Here is a 17,281-nt window from a genome sequence, read left to right on the forward strand (position 1 = left end):
ACACACACATGCATGCACCACACACACGCATGCACGCACACATGCAAGAATGCACGCACACACCCAAGAATGCACGCACACACACACACACGCATACACATATAAGAACAGGAAGAGGGGTTGCCAGTGTACAGTAGATTGGTGTGTCAGTATCAAAAGCATCAATAGCAGGGATACATGAGTAATGTAGTGTAGCATATACAGCACTAGAACTACACTGAGTATACAGTGCAACTCATTACTAGGAAGGTGTTCCTAATGTTTGGTATACTCAGTGTACAGAAATAAAGACAGGTTGGAAATCGATGTTTCAACCACTAAACATCATGAATCCTTGAGAATTACATCACATAGCTTGATGGCTGCCATGTAAGCACCTCCTGGGCTATACTTAAGCAATAAGGCATGAGGGTGTGTGGTATATGGCCAAGGCCTGTTCTTAGGCACAACGTGAATGCGCCTTTGTAGGGGAGAGAGAATGGCCCTCCTGGAATGTGATGAAGACTACGTTGGCGACATGCTGCCGTGGGAGACCAGCATGTGGTCAATCACAATTTATGGAATTATGTAGATTATTGATCGTGTTTTACCACTTAAAAGAGCAAGGCACAGCTGTGTTTGCACCTTCTCCACATGGCGGGACCTTCCCGCGAAGTACAGCAGAATCCATGTGCCTCCTTGTGCCCTCAAGTCTGAAATGTATTAAAACTGGACCTGAGTTCCGTTTTTCATAGTTAAAAGGACTGTTTCTCCTTTAGTTAATTGAGACCTTATTTGCAAGCCCCTCGTGTGTACAGACACATAGATCTTCTCTCTTAGAGGTTAATATTTGAAGTCTTATTATTTGATAGTAATTTACGCTGTTTTATGCTGTGTAATGTCTTCCATGTACACTGTTATTGTTTGGGAGTTAGTTTATTTTTGACTAATACATCTATTAGTTGATTTGAGTGAATGCATTCCTCGTTCATAGAGTACCTCTTTGATTGACTACTTTCATAAATTAGAATTGGCAAATTCTTATTCATTAAGTTAATTACACACACATTGTATTCTTGAGGTACCAACTTGACACCTCTGCTTAAAACTGACTCAATTAATTAATTGATTAATGCTCTTTGTGTCTAGCCTCTTGTTAATTGCATAAAGGTTCATTTTAAACACAAAAAAAAGTCTGGTGATGCCCAAGCTTGCTGCATGGCTAGGCCCGTTAGTCACGAAAAGGGTCTCTTGCTAAAATAGTATGTCTATAAACCTTTATATTAAATTGGAGTCAGATTGATGAATGTAGATTATTAAACATATTTTAACCAACTACGTCTTATAGCTTTTATAAACCGGCTACCAACATTAAAACAATGACTGACATATTTGAATTAAAAACGTTATTTCGATAAGTACATTTCAAAAGTACCCTTTTTGAGTTAGCTTATTCTTAGACAATGTTTGAAGCAATATACTCTACAAGTACAGCAATTTTTCAGAGTGGGCTTTCTACTAAAGAGCACCACAAAAAAAGTTAATGGGAAAATGGATTCAAACTCCCTCTGTTGGTGATTTGTTGAATGGTTAATGACCCTATAAAATGGGTTATATCTTCAAAAGTACCAGAGAGCACATTTTTGAAATTTGACGTGTTTGAAGAATATATTGTTCCGAACAATATGTAAAAAAAACTAAATCAAAATCAAAAATCAACATCAAAAAGGCTGCCTTTGGGATATTAATATTATTATTTTTATTGTTGTATCGAGAAATACTCAATATTTGAGAGCACACTGTAAGGAGTATAATAACAACAAGATGATTTATGTATCATGTACGGTTTACAGGGTCTTACAGCTTCTATCTCAAGGCCATCAGACTGTTAAACAGCCACCACTAACATTGAGTGGCTGCTGCCAACACACTGACTCAACTCCAGCCACTTTAATAATGGGAATTGATGGGAATTGATGTAAAATATATCACTAGCCACTTTAAACAATGCTAATTAATATAATGGTTACATACCCTGTGGTCATCAGGCAGGCCTGAAGACCACAGCTAAGATTTATCTTTTTCTCTTCCCTCTCGTTCCAGTGCTTTACCCTGCAACAGACTCTCTATTTTTTAAATGCACTTCCCATTAAAGTTCATTAGAGCTGGACTATTATTTCCCTGCCAGAAGTATTTGGATGGAAATTTTAGTAGGTTGCTTGCAAGTTGTATATTATGTGAACTGTATTGAGGTGGGAGGTACTAATGACATGTGGCCGAGAAGACTGTGGACATTTTTAAGGCCTTTGTTGTGTCGGTGAACACCCCCCACATTCATACCCTCTGCACTCACCCACTAGAAAATAATACAGATTATTGCAAATCCTATGTTGATGACTGGGTTCGTTCTTGTATGAAGTTGCTGTTGAATTGCTCTGCCATTATTAGTATTAGTATTATTGTATGAGGTATTCTTGTTTGGGTTACCCCTGTGCTGTGATGTGGGTTTTATATGGTGTGTATTCTCTTTTCTCTCTACTGGCTATCTGGTAAACAGGCTACACTCTAGGCAGTCTCTTCTGCTGATGTGTGTGGGTCTGGTAGTGGTACTCTCTCTATTCTACTCTTTTCCTTTCGGCATGGTTAATACCTGCCTGGCACCCGAACAAAATCTTTCTTTACCCCTCTCTAATAAATACCGCTACAATGTGGTCAGGTGCAACAAAACTTGCAAATTGCAATTGGCTCAGAACAGGGCAGCACAGATGGCCCTTGGATGTACACGGAGCTAATATTAATAATATGTATGTCAATCTCTTCTGGCTGAAAGTGGAGGAGAGATTGACTTCATCACTGCTTTTACATGTTGAATGCACCGAGCTGTCTGTCTAAAATACTGGCACACAGCTCGGACACCAATGCATACCCCACAAGACATGCCACAAGAGGTCTCTACACAGTCCCAAAGTCCAGAACAAACTATGGGAGGCACACATTACTACATAGAGCCATGACTACATGGAACTCTATTCCACATCAATAAACTGAAATTTGATTTTAAAAACACCTTATGGAACAGCGGGGACTGTGAAGCAACACAAACATTGGCACAGACACATACACACGATAACATACATACACATGGATTTAGTAATGTAGATATGTGGTAGTGGTGGAGTGTGGAAATCTATGAATATAATGTTTTAAAATTGTATAAATTGTCTTAATTTTGCTTGACCACAGGAACGGCATGGACACAAACACACCGAGTGCCTTTAGCGTCGATTAGCCATTTTCATATATAATTCATGTTGAGTGGTTTTTGGATTTAGCATTAGCCTGCTCCGTACTGCGGGAGGAGGCGTGTACCACAGGGTCAATAAACACTGAGAAACCCTCAGATCGGAAAGGAAACTCAATATAATTTAACTTAGTCAGTGGTGTATATGTGTGTCCCTCCAAAAAAAATCTAAACCCATCAAACCCCTTCCAAACGTCGCAAAATACACGTTTCCCGTAAGTGTAATGAACCATCTGTTGTCAAGGAGTTGCCAAGATCATGTAAACCAGGGATGGACAACTGCAGGTCAACTCCCCCCCCCAACCCCCAAATCAGTCCGGGTCTAAACTTATCGTTGAGAGTTAGAATAGTTGAACACAACGTGCAATTTCGTTGTGCATCAGCAGTTTCTTTCTTATGTCAGTCTCTGACAAGTCACTCAATTATCTCATGTCAGCTAAACATTTTTAGATTGTTAAATTAGTCTAATCCAGCTATCCAAACTTGTTGTATTCATGGTCAAATTACCGACCGGGAAGCCCTCATTGATTTTGTTAGTCACTCTCACTCAGATATCATTAAAATCTGCAAACATTTCTCTCCACCCTATGGCAGAATGTGTAGAATTGCAGGAAATTATCTGCAAAACCGCTAATTTCTCTCTCCACCCCATAGCAAAATGAGTATAATTGCATGAAATTTGTTCTAAAATTGCTAAATCTTCTTTCTACCACATGGCAAAATGTGTAGAATTGCTGCAGACTTGCTTTAAAACTGCAACACTTTCTCTACGCCCCATGGCAAAATGTGTAGAATTGCAGGAAATTAACTAAAACATAGATGATTTATTTCTGCTGTCAAAAGGGAGGCAACTCAATTGTTAGGGCACCCAAAAGGCTAGGGCTGGCTCAGACTGCATGTGTGGGTATGGATGTGGGTACACTGCGGCCCCTTATGATGAGTGCCTCCACCCCCATCGAAGTTACCCATCCTTGAGGTAAACAATATATGTATGTAAATAAAATATTACTGTTTAGTCAATTGTTGGTCAACTTTGGTTCTGTAGTTGCTGACAGAAATCCCTGCTTTCCACAGTAGTAACAGTCCAGTTAGGACTGAACACTCTCTAGCTAACCTAGAATCAGTGTAATCAATGTATTGATCATTCCACAGTAACATGCCATAATGCACATGTTTACATGCAGAAGGACACTCCAGCAAGTGAACTGATACTCTAGAAACCACTGCATGGTTCCAACTCGCAGAGACAGGCCAGAGATTGCATATTTGGACCAGCACAAATGTGACACGGGACTGGAGGAGGAGGGGATTGTATCTGCAATGGAGTTGTGGAAGTCCCACTCTTCATTCTTCCAAGATGTTGTAGCAGTGCAGATGTGTTTTCTTTGTCCTCTTGTGTACTTTTGTATTTTTTCATATTTTTTTGTATATATTTCAATTTTATTTTCAATCTCTTCTCCATTTTAGTTCAATTATACCTTCCGGTAACATGCCTCACCCAATGTGATACGGAACGAACCACCTAGCCATCAGAAGCTAACCAGCTAATCATCGACCTTTGAAAAGAAGGTCGACGACATCCGATCCTCGTTTGCTAAGTCAAACGACACCGCTGGTTCTGCTCACACTGCCCTACCCTGTGCTCTGACCTCTTTCTCCCCTCTCTCTCCAGATGAAATCTCGCGTCTTGTGACGGCCGGCCGCCCAACAACCTGCCCGCTTGACCCTATCCCCTCCCCTCTTCTCCAGACCATTTCCGGAGACCTTCTCCCTTACCTCACCTCGCTCATCAACTCATCACTGACCGCTGGCTACGTCCCTTCCGTCTTCAAGAGAGCGAGAGTTGCACCCCTTCTGAAAAAACCTACACTCGATCCCTCCGATGTCAACAATTACAGACCAGTATCCCTTCTTTCTTTTCTCTCCAAAACTCTTGAACGTGCCGTCCTTGGCCAGCTCTCCCGCTATCTCTCTCTGAATGACCTTCTTGATCCAAATCAGTCAGGTTTCAAGACTAGTCATTCAACTGAGACTGCTCTCCTCTGTATCACGGAGGCGCTCCACACAGCTAAAGCTAACTCTCTCTCCTCTGCTCTCATCCTTCTAGATCTATCGGCTGCCTTCGATACTGTGAACCATCAGATCCTCCTCTCCACCCTCTCAGAGTTGGGCATCTCCGGCGCGGCCCACGCTTGGATTGCGTCCTACCTGACAGGTCGCTCCTACCAGGTGGCGTGGCGAGAATCTGTCTCCTCACCACGCGCTCTCACCACTGGTGTCCCCCAGGGCTCTGTTCTAGGCCCTCTCCTATTCTCGCTATACACCAAGTCACTTGGCTCTGTCATAACCTCACATGGTCTCTCCTATCATTGCTATGCAGACGACACACAACTAATCTTCTCCTTTCCCCCTTCTGATGACCAGGTGGCGAATCGCATCTCTGCATGTCTGGTAGACATATCAGTGTGGATGACGGATCACCACCTCAAGCTGAACCTCGGCAAGACGGAGCTGCTCTTCCTCCCGGGGAAGGACTGCCCGTTCCATGATCTCGCCATCACGGTTGACAACTCCATTGTGTCCTCCTCCCAGAGCGCTAAGAACCTTGGTGTGATCCTGGACAACACCCTGTCGTTCTCAACCAACATCAAGGCGGTGGCCCATTCCTGTAGGTTCATGCTCTACAACATCCGCAGAGTACGACCCTGCCTCACACAGGAAGCGGTATCTCCCGTCTGGATTACTGCAACTCGCTGTTGGCTGGGCTCCCTGCCTGTGCCATTAAACCCCTTCAACTCATCCAGAACGCCGCAGCCCGTCTGGTGTTCAACCTTCCCAAGTTTTCTCACGTCACCCCGCTCCTCCGTTCTCTCCACTGGCTTCCAGTTGAAGCTCGCCTCCGCTACAAGACCATGGTGCTTGCCTACGGAGCTGTGAGGGGAACGGCACCTCAGTACCTCCAGGCTCTGATCAGGCCCTACACCCAAACAAGGGCACTGCGTTCATCCACCTCTGGCCTGCTCGCCTCCCTACCACTGAGGAAGTACAGCTCCCGCTCAGCCCAGTCAAAACTGTTCGCTGCTCTGGCCCCCCAATGGTGGAACAAACTCCCTCACGACGCCAGGACAGCGGAGTCAATCACCACCTTCCGGAGACACCTGAAACCCCACCTCTTTAAGGAATACCTAGGATAGGATAAGTATCCCCCCCCCCTTTAAGATTTAGATGCACTATTGTAAAGTGACTGTTCCACTGGATGTCATAAGGTGAGTGCACCAATTTGTAAGTCGCTCTGGATAAGAGCGTCTGCTAAATGACTTAAATGTAATGTAAATGTAGCTACAAGATATTTAGTCATTGTTAGCCACTGCTAGCGGCCTTTACCTTCTGCACAGGTACCAGCCCTTTTTTTAGCTTGGATAATACTCGCCAGCCTACCAGTAACGGACTGTCTCTCCTCTACAACGCCGTATTCCTGCCGTAATCCCTGGACCATTCTCCTGATCTTCACAGCTAGCTAGCACTGACTAAATTACCCAGTACCGAAGTACCCTGAGGCCCACCTCCCGGCCTACTCAGTTGTTCACCAGGACTCCACCCAGGCACGATTATAACACACTACTCCACCGGATCCTTGCCGCAAGCTTCAGACCTTGGCACTGGATCACCGCTGCTACCGAGTGGCTAACGCCCCTGCCCCGGTTAGCCGTGAATCAGGCACATCTCCCGGATAGAAAAGTAAATTACAACAACTATAATATATCTTTTGCCATCTGGCTTGGATCCTTAGTCGACACGGCGCCCCTCCACACCACCAAGACAGGTCTGCAACCGGCCTCCATCGGACGTAGGAGCAGACGCGTCTACAAGCCCCGGGCTACTAACTTTAAACGCCGTGTCGCCCACATGCTAGCATAGTAGTGACTCCTCCGCAGCTTCCCTGTTCCATCTATTGCTGCCCCCTGGACCCTATGATCACTTGACTACATAGCTGATGCCCGCTGGACTGTTCATTAATCACGGTACTCTATTCTGTTTATTTTATTTTGTTCATCTATCGGCCCCAGCCGCGAACTCAGGCTCTGTGTGTAGTTAACCGACCCTCTCTGCCCACTCATCGCCATTTTACCTGTTGTTGTTTTAGCTGATTAGCTGTTGTTGTCTCACTCGTAGTTGTCTTAGCCAGCTCTCCAAATCAACACCTGTGATTACTTTATGCCTTGCTGTATGTCTCTCTCATATGTCAATATGCCTTATATACTGTTGTTTAGGTTAGTTATCATTGTTTTAGTTTACAATGGAGCCCCTAGTTCCACTCATTATACCTCTGATACCTCCATTGTCCCACCTCCCACACATGCGGTGACCTCACCCATTTTAACCAGCTTATCCAGAGATACAACCTCTCTTATCATCACTCAGTGCATGGGCTTACCTCCGCTGTACCTGCACCCAACCATACCCCTGTCTACACATTATGCCCTGAATCTATTCTACCACGCCCAGAAATCTGCTCCTTTCATTCTCAGTCCCCAACGCTCTAGGCGACCAGTTTTGATAGCGTTTAGCCGCACCCTCATCCTACTCCCTCTCTGTTCCTCGGGTGATGTGGAGGTAAACCCAGGCCCCGCGTGTCCCCAGGCACACTCATTTTTCATCTTCTGTGATCGAAAAAACCTTAGTTTCATACATGTCAGCATCAGAAGCCTCCTCCCTATGTTTTTTTTACCCACTGCTTTAGCACACTCTGCCAATCCTGATGTCCTTGCCGTGTCTGAATCCTGGCTTAGGAAGGCCACCAACAATTCGGAGATTTCCATACCCAGCTACAACATTTTCTGCCAAGATAGAACTGCTAAAGGAGGAGGAGTTGTAATCTACTGCAGAGATAGCCTGCAAGGTTCTGTCAAACTTTCCAGGTCTATACTGTGGAAGGACCACCAGAGGGCAGGCTGGGCTCATGGATAGTAGCCCAACAAGGCATGGGAGACAAGGTAACCAGAGGCAATTAAGCACAGCTGACGGTACTAATGACATACTCTCCTTCCCCTATAAGAGAGAGAATGGAATCAGCAGAGAGGAGGGGGGAAAACTATCTCTGTAAATTGGCCACCGAGAGAGAGGAGCTATCCAGGAAGAACCACTAAGATGGTGACAATCCCGTGACTTTTTGTTGTAGTTTAAAGATAAGCCTATTGTGTTCCTGTTTCATCTGGAGAAGAAAATGTATGTTTTTCCTTGGAAGATTTTCATTGATTATGTTGTAGTGTTTGTGTTGACCAAATGCCCTCAATAGAGAACTGTGTTCAATCAAGAAAACCTACTCCTGACTCGTTTATTCCATCTTCCCGCTTTAGAGTGACGCCCAATTACTTGGTCCTCTCACAATACCCAACAGTTTGAACTTCTAATTTTAAAAATTAACCTCTCCAGAAATAACTCTCTCACTGTTACCGCCTGCTATCGACCGCCCTCCGCTCCCAGCTGTGCCCTGGACACCATTTGTGAATTGATCGCCCTCCATCTAGCTTCAGAATTGTTCTGTTAGGTGACCTAAACTGGGATATGCTTTTAACACCCCGGCAGTCCTACAATCTAAGCTAGATGCCCTCAATCTCACACAAATCATCAAGGAACCCACCAGGTACAAAACTAACTCCGTAAACATGGACACCCTCATAGACATTATCCTGACCAACTGGCCCTCCAAATACACCTCTGCTGTTTTCAATCAGGATCTCAGCGATCACTGCCTCATTGCCTGTGTCCGCTATGGGCCCGCGGTCAAACGACCACTCCTCATCACTGTCAAACGCTCCCTAAAACACTTCTGCGAGCAGGCCTTTCTAATCGACTTGGCCCGGGTATCCTGGAAGGATATTGACCTCATCCCGTCAGTCGAGGATGCCTGGTCATTCTTTAAAAGTAATTTCCCCACCATCTTAGATAAGCATACCAAGAACAGATATAGCCCTTGGTTCACTCCAGGCCTGACTCCTTTGACCAGCACAAAAACATCCTGTGGCGGACTGCAATAGCATTGAATAGTCCCCAAGATATGCAACTGTTCAGGGAAGTCAGGGACCAATACACACAGTCAGTCAGGAAAGCAAAGGCTAGCTTTTTCAAACAGAAATTCGCATCCAAACTCAAATGTTTTGGGACACTGTAAAGTCCATGGAGAACAAGAGCACCTTCTCCCAGCTGCCCACTGCACTGAGGCTAGATAACACGGTCACCACTGATAAATCCATGATAATCAAAAATTTCAATAAGCATTTCTCAACGGCTGGCCATGCCTTCCTCCTGGCTACTCCAACCCCAGCCAACAGCTCCGCCTCCCACAGCTACTCGCCCAAGCCTCCCCAGCTTCTCCTTCACCCAAATCCAGACAGCAGATGTTATGAAAGAGCTGGAAAACATGGACCCGTACAAATCAGCTGGGCTAGACCATCTGGACCCCCTCTTTCTAAAACTATCCGCCGCCATTGTTGCAACCCCTATTACCAGCCTGTTCAACCTCTCTTTCTCTCTTTCGTATCGTCTGAGATCCCTAAAGATTGGAAAGCTGCCGCAGTCATCCCCCTCTTCAAAGGGGGTGACACCCTAGACCCAAACTGTTACAGACCTATATCCATCCTGTCCTGCCTATCTAAAGTCTTTGAAAGCCAAGTTAATAAACAGATCACTGACCATTTCGAATCCCACCGTACTTCTCCGCTGTGCAATCCGGCTTCCGAGCCGGTCACGGGTGCACCTCAGCCACGCTCAAGGTCCCAAGAAATATAACCGCCATCGATAAAAGACAGTACTGTACAGCCGTCTTCATCGACCTGGCCAAGGCTTTCGACTCTGTCAATCACCGTATTCTTATCGGCAGACTCAATAGCCTTGGATTTTCGAATGACTGCCTCGCCTGGTTCACCAACTACTTTGCAGACAGAGTTCAGTCTGTCAAATCGGAGGGCATGTTGGCTGGACCTCTGGCAGTCTCTATGGGGGTACAACATGGTTCAATTCTCGGGCCGAATCTTTTCTCTGTATATATCAATGATGTCGCTCTTGCTGCGGGCAATTCCCTGATCCACCTCTACGCAGACAACACCATCCTGTATACTTCTGGCCCTTCCTTGGACACTGTGCTAACTAACCTCCAAATGAGCTTCAATGCCATACAACACTCCTTCCGTGGCCTCCAACTGCTCTTAATTAAACGCTAGTAAAACCAATAGCATGCTTTTCAACCGTTCGCTGCCCGCACCGGCCCGCCCGACTAGCATCACCACCCTGGAGGGTTCTGACCTAGAATATGTGGACAACTATAAATACTTAGGTGTCTGGCTGGACTGTAAACTCTCCTTCCAGACTAATTAAATCTAGAATCAACTTTCTATTTCGCAACAAAGCATCCTTCACTCACACCGCCAAATTTACTCAAGTAAAACTGACTATCCAACCGAACCTCGACTTTGGCGATGTCATCTACAAAATAGCTGCCAACACTCTACTCATCAAACTGGATGCAGTCTATCACAGTGCCATGCATTTTGTTACCAAATCACCTTATACCACCCACCACTGCGACCTGTATGCTCTAGTCGGCTGGCACTCGCTACATATTCATCGCCAGACCCACTGGCTCCAGGTACTCTATAAGTCTATGCTAAGTAAAGCTCCGCCTTATCTCAGTTCACTGGTCACGATAACAACACCCACCCGTAGCACATGTTCCAGCAGGTATATCTCACTGATCATCCCCAAAGCCAACACCCCATTTGGCTGCCTTTCCTTCCAGTTTTCAGTTACTAGAACGAATTGCAAAAATTGCTGAAGTTGGAGACTCTTATTTCCCTCACCAAATTTAAACATCAACTATCTGAGCAGCTAACTGATTGCTGCAGCTGTACATAGTCCATCTGTAAATAGCCCACCCAATCTACCTACCTCATCCCCATACTGTCTTATTTACTTTTCTGCTCTTTTGCACACCAGTATCTCTACTTGCACATCATCATCTGCTCATTTATCACTCCAGCGTTAATCTGCTAAATTGTAAATATTCGCTCCTATGGCCTATTTATTGCCTACCTCCTCATGCCTTTTGCACACACTGTATATAGACTTTCTTTTTTCTTCTGTGTCATTCACTTGTTTATTGTGTTATTGGCTTGTTTATTGATTACTCCATGTGTAACTCTGTGTTGTTGTCTGTGTCACACTGCTTTGCTTTATCTTGGCCAGGTCGCAGTTACAAATGAGAACTTGTTCTCAACTAGCTTACCTGGTTAAATAAAGGTGAATTAAAAAAAATAAAACAATTGTCGACTCCAGACAGGTAGATTATGACGAGTGTCAGTGTAATGTAGGGATGTGACAAATGTAAAAGAAAATGTAAATATATAAACTACCATTTTTGTTTCAATGTTTAAAAAAAATTATGTGTCTGTCACATCTACAGCTCCTCCCCTCCGGTGTTCGACGTTGCCAGTGTCCAGCGGTCCTGACATCCATCATTACACACACCTGGCACCAATCAGTACGCGCACCTGCACTTCATCATGAGGAACACCTGGACTCTATTACCTCATTTATTACCTCCCCTATATCTGGAATTCCCTTAGCTTCTTTCCCCAGTCAGTATTGTTTGTGTAGACGCCACTGCTATGTTGTTTTGTTCCATGTTTGTTGCTTTGTTAAACGTACCACCTGCACCTGCTTCTCAACCCTCAGCGTCTTCGTTACACTATCCCAGCCTGCTCTCTGCCAGTCTCTGTGTTTGCTGTCCAGTGGTGTAGTGGAGGGTACACTTATATGACGTAAGCCCATTTATTTTTCAGTGGGTATTGCATATATTCACTACTTAATCCCCATGGTGTGTGTCAAAGTAGGGTAGTGGAGGTAAAAGCCATACCAATTAATAAGGATGATGGAACAGATCAGAATGTTTAGCTTAAAATGTTGTAAACTATTACTTCTTAAAAAAACATGAGCTGGCGCAAACACAGAGAAAATTATTTTGTGTAGAGGTGCTGACAAATGGCGAATAAACTGTAAGCTATACATTAATTAATTTGAGAGAGCGTGCGACTCGCTTTATTTATTTTTATAAACTATTATTTCTTCACATTTTAGGTGCAGAAATGTGCACATAGCAGTAGGTGTATGCACGAATGTTTCCAAATGCAATTTGAGGGAAAACACTGTTCTAAAATGCACACTGCACATGCAAGCGGATTCATGGACAGGGATGGAAATATCTGTTTGAAATTTAGAAAGAGGGAAGATCTAAATATCAAATAACTATCATGGGTTGCTAATATGACTAGGATAATGCTTTTGGGTGCTACACAATGAACCAAAGTTGTAAGAAAACCAATAGAGCAGGAGAATGCATCTGAGGAAGTGCTTATAAAATAATTGCCTTTACATTTCCATGGTGGGATTTTGGCTATAGGCTACATTGAAGCAAGGTAAGACATGCCTCATAATATGTAGAAAAAGTTCAGATTTCAAACAATTAAGGAACAGGTAAAGTATAGTGATGCTAATGATAGGCCTAACCATATCTGGTAGATGGAGAGGCTTTCCCAAAGCCTTCTAAATAAATTACATGTAAACTCGACACAGAGTAGCCTATGCCTACCAGGCAGAATGATATGATTATTTGCATCAATCCAGTGGCTATTTGTTTTGCAAACTCCCTCTCATGTGCTACAGAAACACCACCATACAAACAGAGCTAGGTGCCTGCACACTTGAATTAAAGGGTAACTACACGGTTGACAACTCCATTGTGTCCTCCTCCCAGAGCGCTAAGAACCTTGGCGTGATCCTGGACAACAAACTGTCGTTCTCAACTAACATCAAGGCGGTGGCCCGTTCCTGTAGGTTCATGCTCTACAACATCCGCAGAGTACGACCCTGCCTCACACAGGAAGCGGCGCAGGTCCTAATCCAGGCACTTGTCATCTCCCGTCTGGATTACTGCAACTCGCTGTTGGCTGGGCTCCCTGCCTGTGCCATTAAACCCCTACAACTCATCCAGAACGCCGCAGCCCGTCTAGTGTTCAACCTTCCCAAGTTCTCTCACGTCACCCCGCTCCTCCGCTCTCTCCACTGGCTTCCAGTTGAAGCTCGCATCCGCTACAAGACCATGGTGCTTGCCTACGGAGCTGTGAGGGGAACGGCACCTCAGTACCTCCAGGCTCTGATCAGGCCCTACACCCAAATAAGGGCACTGCGTTCATCCACCTCTGGCCTGCTCGCCTCCCTACCACTGAGGAAGTACAGTTCCCGCTCAGCTCAGTCAAAACTGTTCGCTGCTCTGGCTCCCCAATGGTGGAACAAACTCCCTCACGACGCCAGGACAGCGGAGTCAATCACCACCTTCCGGAGACACTTGAAACCCCACCTCTTTAAGGAATACCTAGGATAGGATAAAGTAATCCTTCTCACCCCCCCCACCCCTTAAAATATTTAGATGCACTATTGTAAAGTGGTTGTTCCACTGGATGTCATAAGGTGAAAGCACCAATTTGTAAGTCGCTCTGGATAAGAGCGTCTGCTAAATGACTTAAATGTAAATGTAAATGTACACAAGACCTCAAAATTGATCTCCTGATGTGGTTTAGGCAAGTTATGACTTACAACATCCAATTTGTTTTGTTGTTTTCTAATCAATAAATAAATAAAATAAAAAGTCTGACTTTGAGAGCAAAAAAATGTGAAAAAATGAACAAATCTGAAACACAAATTATTTCCGACTCAGTTCACAGCCTCATTTATCTGTTTCAATAATATACCTTCAATTAGCCTACTTGCACAGTACAACATGGGTTGACGTGACTGTGAATTACCAATGTGGAATTTTTTATTTTTGGTAATTCAGAGTGTATGACACGATTTCTCATAACTTTTTTCACAGAGCATTTTTCCTTTGGAGGGCCGTTTGGGGAATCATTTAGCAAAATTCGAATATATGCACTTCTCCAGGCAACACTACACCACTGTTGCTGTCTCTTTGAAAACAACGAGACTTGACTCTGTTTATTACAGAGGAGCGAGAGTGAAGCGGAAGGAAATAGTGAGAGAGAGAGAGCGAATGAGTGACAGAGAGAGAGAAAGAAAGAGGGAGCATTCTTAATGCTGTTTCCTGTGAAAGAAACCAGCAGAATCCTCAAGTCTAATAGACTCACTCCAAGAGGGGAGACACACACGTGCACATGCACATTCCCGCACACACACCACACCAGAGTGTACATTCACATGTACTGAAAGGTTAGGCTATTCTGTTGCTCGCTCAGTTTTCCAGAGATAAGATTCTTCCAATGTACACTACTGTATGACATGGCATTTATGACAATACTATTACACTGTTTTACACTGCCTTCCTTCTGCTACAAATTAAGGTTTATTCAAACATGAATGGATACTGCCCTAACCCCATTTGACCAGTCCACAGTGACAGCAGTGCCTGTCGAGATTGTCCCTGTAACAAAGTGTTTACCACTACAACAAACAATAACAACACTCCCGTTTCATTCTGCCGCACAAACTCCTCTCGGTTCATTTACCATCCAGTACATTACAAAATCACTACACCAAACTGAGTTGTGAGGGGAGAGAGAGGGAGACGCACTTACCCTGACAAGGTTACTGACCGCTGCTTGTACCGCGGCCACCGGGCCGGTCAGATCCGGGATGGCCTTCCCGTCCACCTCCCCGTCCTCGTGCATGATGACCAGGTGGGAGATCTGCTGGGCCACCGGCTCAAGGATGCCCTCGATGATCTTCGTGTGGAACACTGGCATGGTTACAGCTGTTAGCCCGCTCAAAGAGACCTGAAACACGGCTGCTGCAGCTCCAACACCCCGCTGTTAAAATCCTGCTCTATTCCTCCGCCGTCTTTACCCAACAATAAAAATTGACAAACAAAATTCCTTTTTCTTCTTTAGTTCCACTCCTGGAGTGCGTATTCCAGCGTGGACGGTCTGCAATGCGCGGTGTCAGCACCTTGTCTGCGATTGTGAGACGAACACCGAAAATCGTGACAGGAGAAATCACAGTTCGAGATCTCAGCCAATGACTGACTGCACGAGATACATCTGTTAATAGGATTGGCGGGCACAGACGGCTTCTCATCACACTCACACACACACACGCACACACACCGTTATACCACTGCATGTGAAAGCTGTTCCCAAATGACGTCATGCATTCTGGTTGCCGAAAAAGGGAGTGCTAGAGTGAGATGGTGGGGGGTCGGGGAACGGGGGTGGAAGGAGAGTGAGAGAGACCTGGTATTAATATGGAGTTATTGCAACATTTCACACCAGAGCTGGATGGTAACAAAGTAACTTTCGGACATGCCATCATATACCTTCAACCAGACCATAGGTAAACCACAAGTAGACCTCAACTTAAACCGTACCCACTCCAAGCCACTGGGGGAAAAAACACTCTCTCTGGTCTATGAGTCTGAGTGAGGCTGCTTTAGAGCTGGTGTCAATCCCAAATGGCACTCTATACTCTAGTGCACCAATTTTGACCAGAGCCGTATGGGCCCTGGTTAAAAATAGTGCACTATGTACGAATAGGGTGCCAATTGGGACTTCTCCTGGTCTGTCACCTGATCTGGGTTAGCTAAAAGGAGGGTCAGGAGTTACCGTTAACGTGTCTCCAGCCTGTCGTTTTTGGCCACCAGCTCTATAATAAGAACAAGGGCTCCTTCTGAAGCTCCTAGCTGCCCCAGATCAAGCAGCTCAGCTATCTTATGCAGCCCACAGGAGCTGGGAGGGGGAATGGAAATGTAACACTGCGCTACTACCCCACCCAGTTACCCCAGCCCAACTTTCCTTACTGCTTGCTGTGTTAATAAGGACATTGGAGGCTTGTTCTCGCAATGGCAAATGGACTGCCTGGGTTTAGACTTGGCCAGAATTGGTTGTCTGTTTGGTTAAACCCTTGTTCCTCTGTAGAGCCTGCCTGACTGTCTAGTACGCTGAAAATGAAGGAGATGGAGTAGGTGGATGAACTACCAGGAGGATATTGACATTGGTATAACTCCAGGTCTCCCCCTCTCCAGGAGGTCTGTAGTGTCTGGTCAGTGCATTTGTTTTCTGGGCAGGCTTATACGTTTGTTGAGTGTTTGGGGAATGGGTTGTGGTTAGATGTATGGTGTGTACACTGTACATGTTTAAGTTTGGGTGGTCTGTGTGTATAAGCAGTGGCCCATAGAGGTTCATCTGAATCTAGGGTTGGAAACCAGAAACTGTAGCAGGAGCTGAAGGACTTGACTCTCTAGTGTGACCAGCTGCGCAAAGAGATGGGCTCCTCCTGATTTGAAAACGAACCAGTAGTACTTGGTAACTTAGTAGCCTTGTGGTTAAGAGTGTCTGCCCTAAGATTGGAAGGTTAGGGGTTAGAATTATCCCAGTTGAATCAACCTCGGCCTAGTCTTATTAAATACTTAAAAAAAATTGGACCCCAATGCCTCTCTGCTTGGCACTCAGCATTAAGGAGATGGATTGAGGGTAAGGCCCTGTGATAGACTAGCGTCCTATCCAGGGGGTGTACTTGTACATCAAGCTGCCTCACACTACAGAAACAGGAGATAGACTCCTGCCCTATGGGCCATTCAGGTTACTTACCTACAGTAGTATTTTGGTATTAAGGCAGTACGGGTTTTATAGCAAGGCCTGCTAAGCGATCTTGATGTTCTGTCTCCCTGTTATGTTCCTGTCCTTACAGAGCTCAGAGAAAGAGTTCTATACCTCAATGCTCTCAGAGCCGTATAAGGGTAGTTTGTGTGTGTGCATGCATATGTGTGTGTGAGTGTTGTGTGTGTGACACAAACAGCACAAACAGCACTTGTTAAAAAAAATGTATGTGGGGGGGGGGTGATAGGTGAGAATTGTCTGTTAATTTAATGATTAGAATATTCTGCCCTGAAACATATAATTGTATGGAATTGATTAGAATGTATCAAATCATAATCAACAA

At 44.9% G+C, this 17,281-nt stretch overlaps 1 pseudogene; it reads right to left on the minus strand.

The window, feature by feature from the left end:
- Positions 1-15,438, minus strand: part of LOC124020494 — a 72,643-nt pseudogene extending 57,205 nt beyond the window's left edge.
- Between the last annotated feature and the right edge of the window lie 1,843 nt (positions 15,439-17,281).

This window comes from Oncorhynchus gorbuscha, unplaced genomic scaffold, assembly GCF_021184085.1.
Source record: "Oncorhynchus gorbuscha isolate QuinsamMale2020 ecotype Even-year unplaced genomic scaffold, OgorEven_v1.0 Un_scaffold_838, whole genome shotgun sequence".
Lineage (NCBI taxonomy): Eukaryota > Metazoa > Chordata > Actinopteri > Salmoniformes > Salmonidae > Oncorhynchus > Oncorhynchus gorbuscha.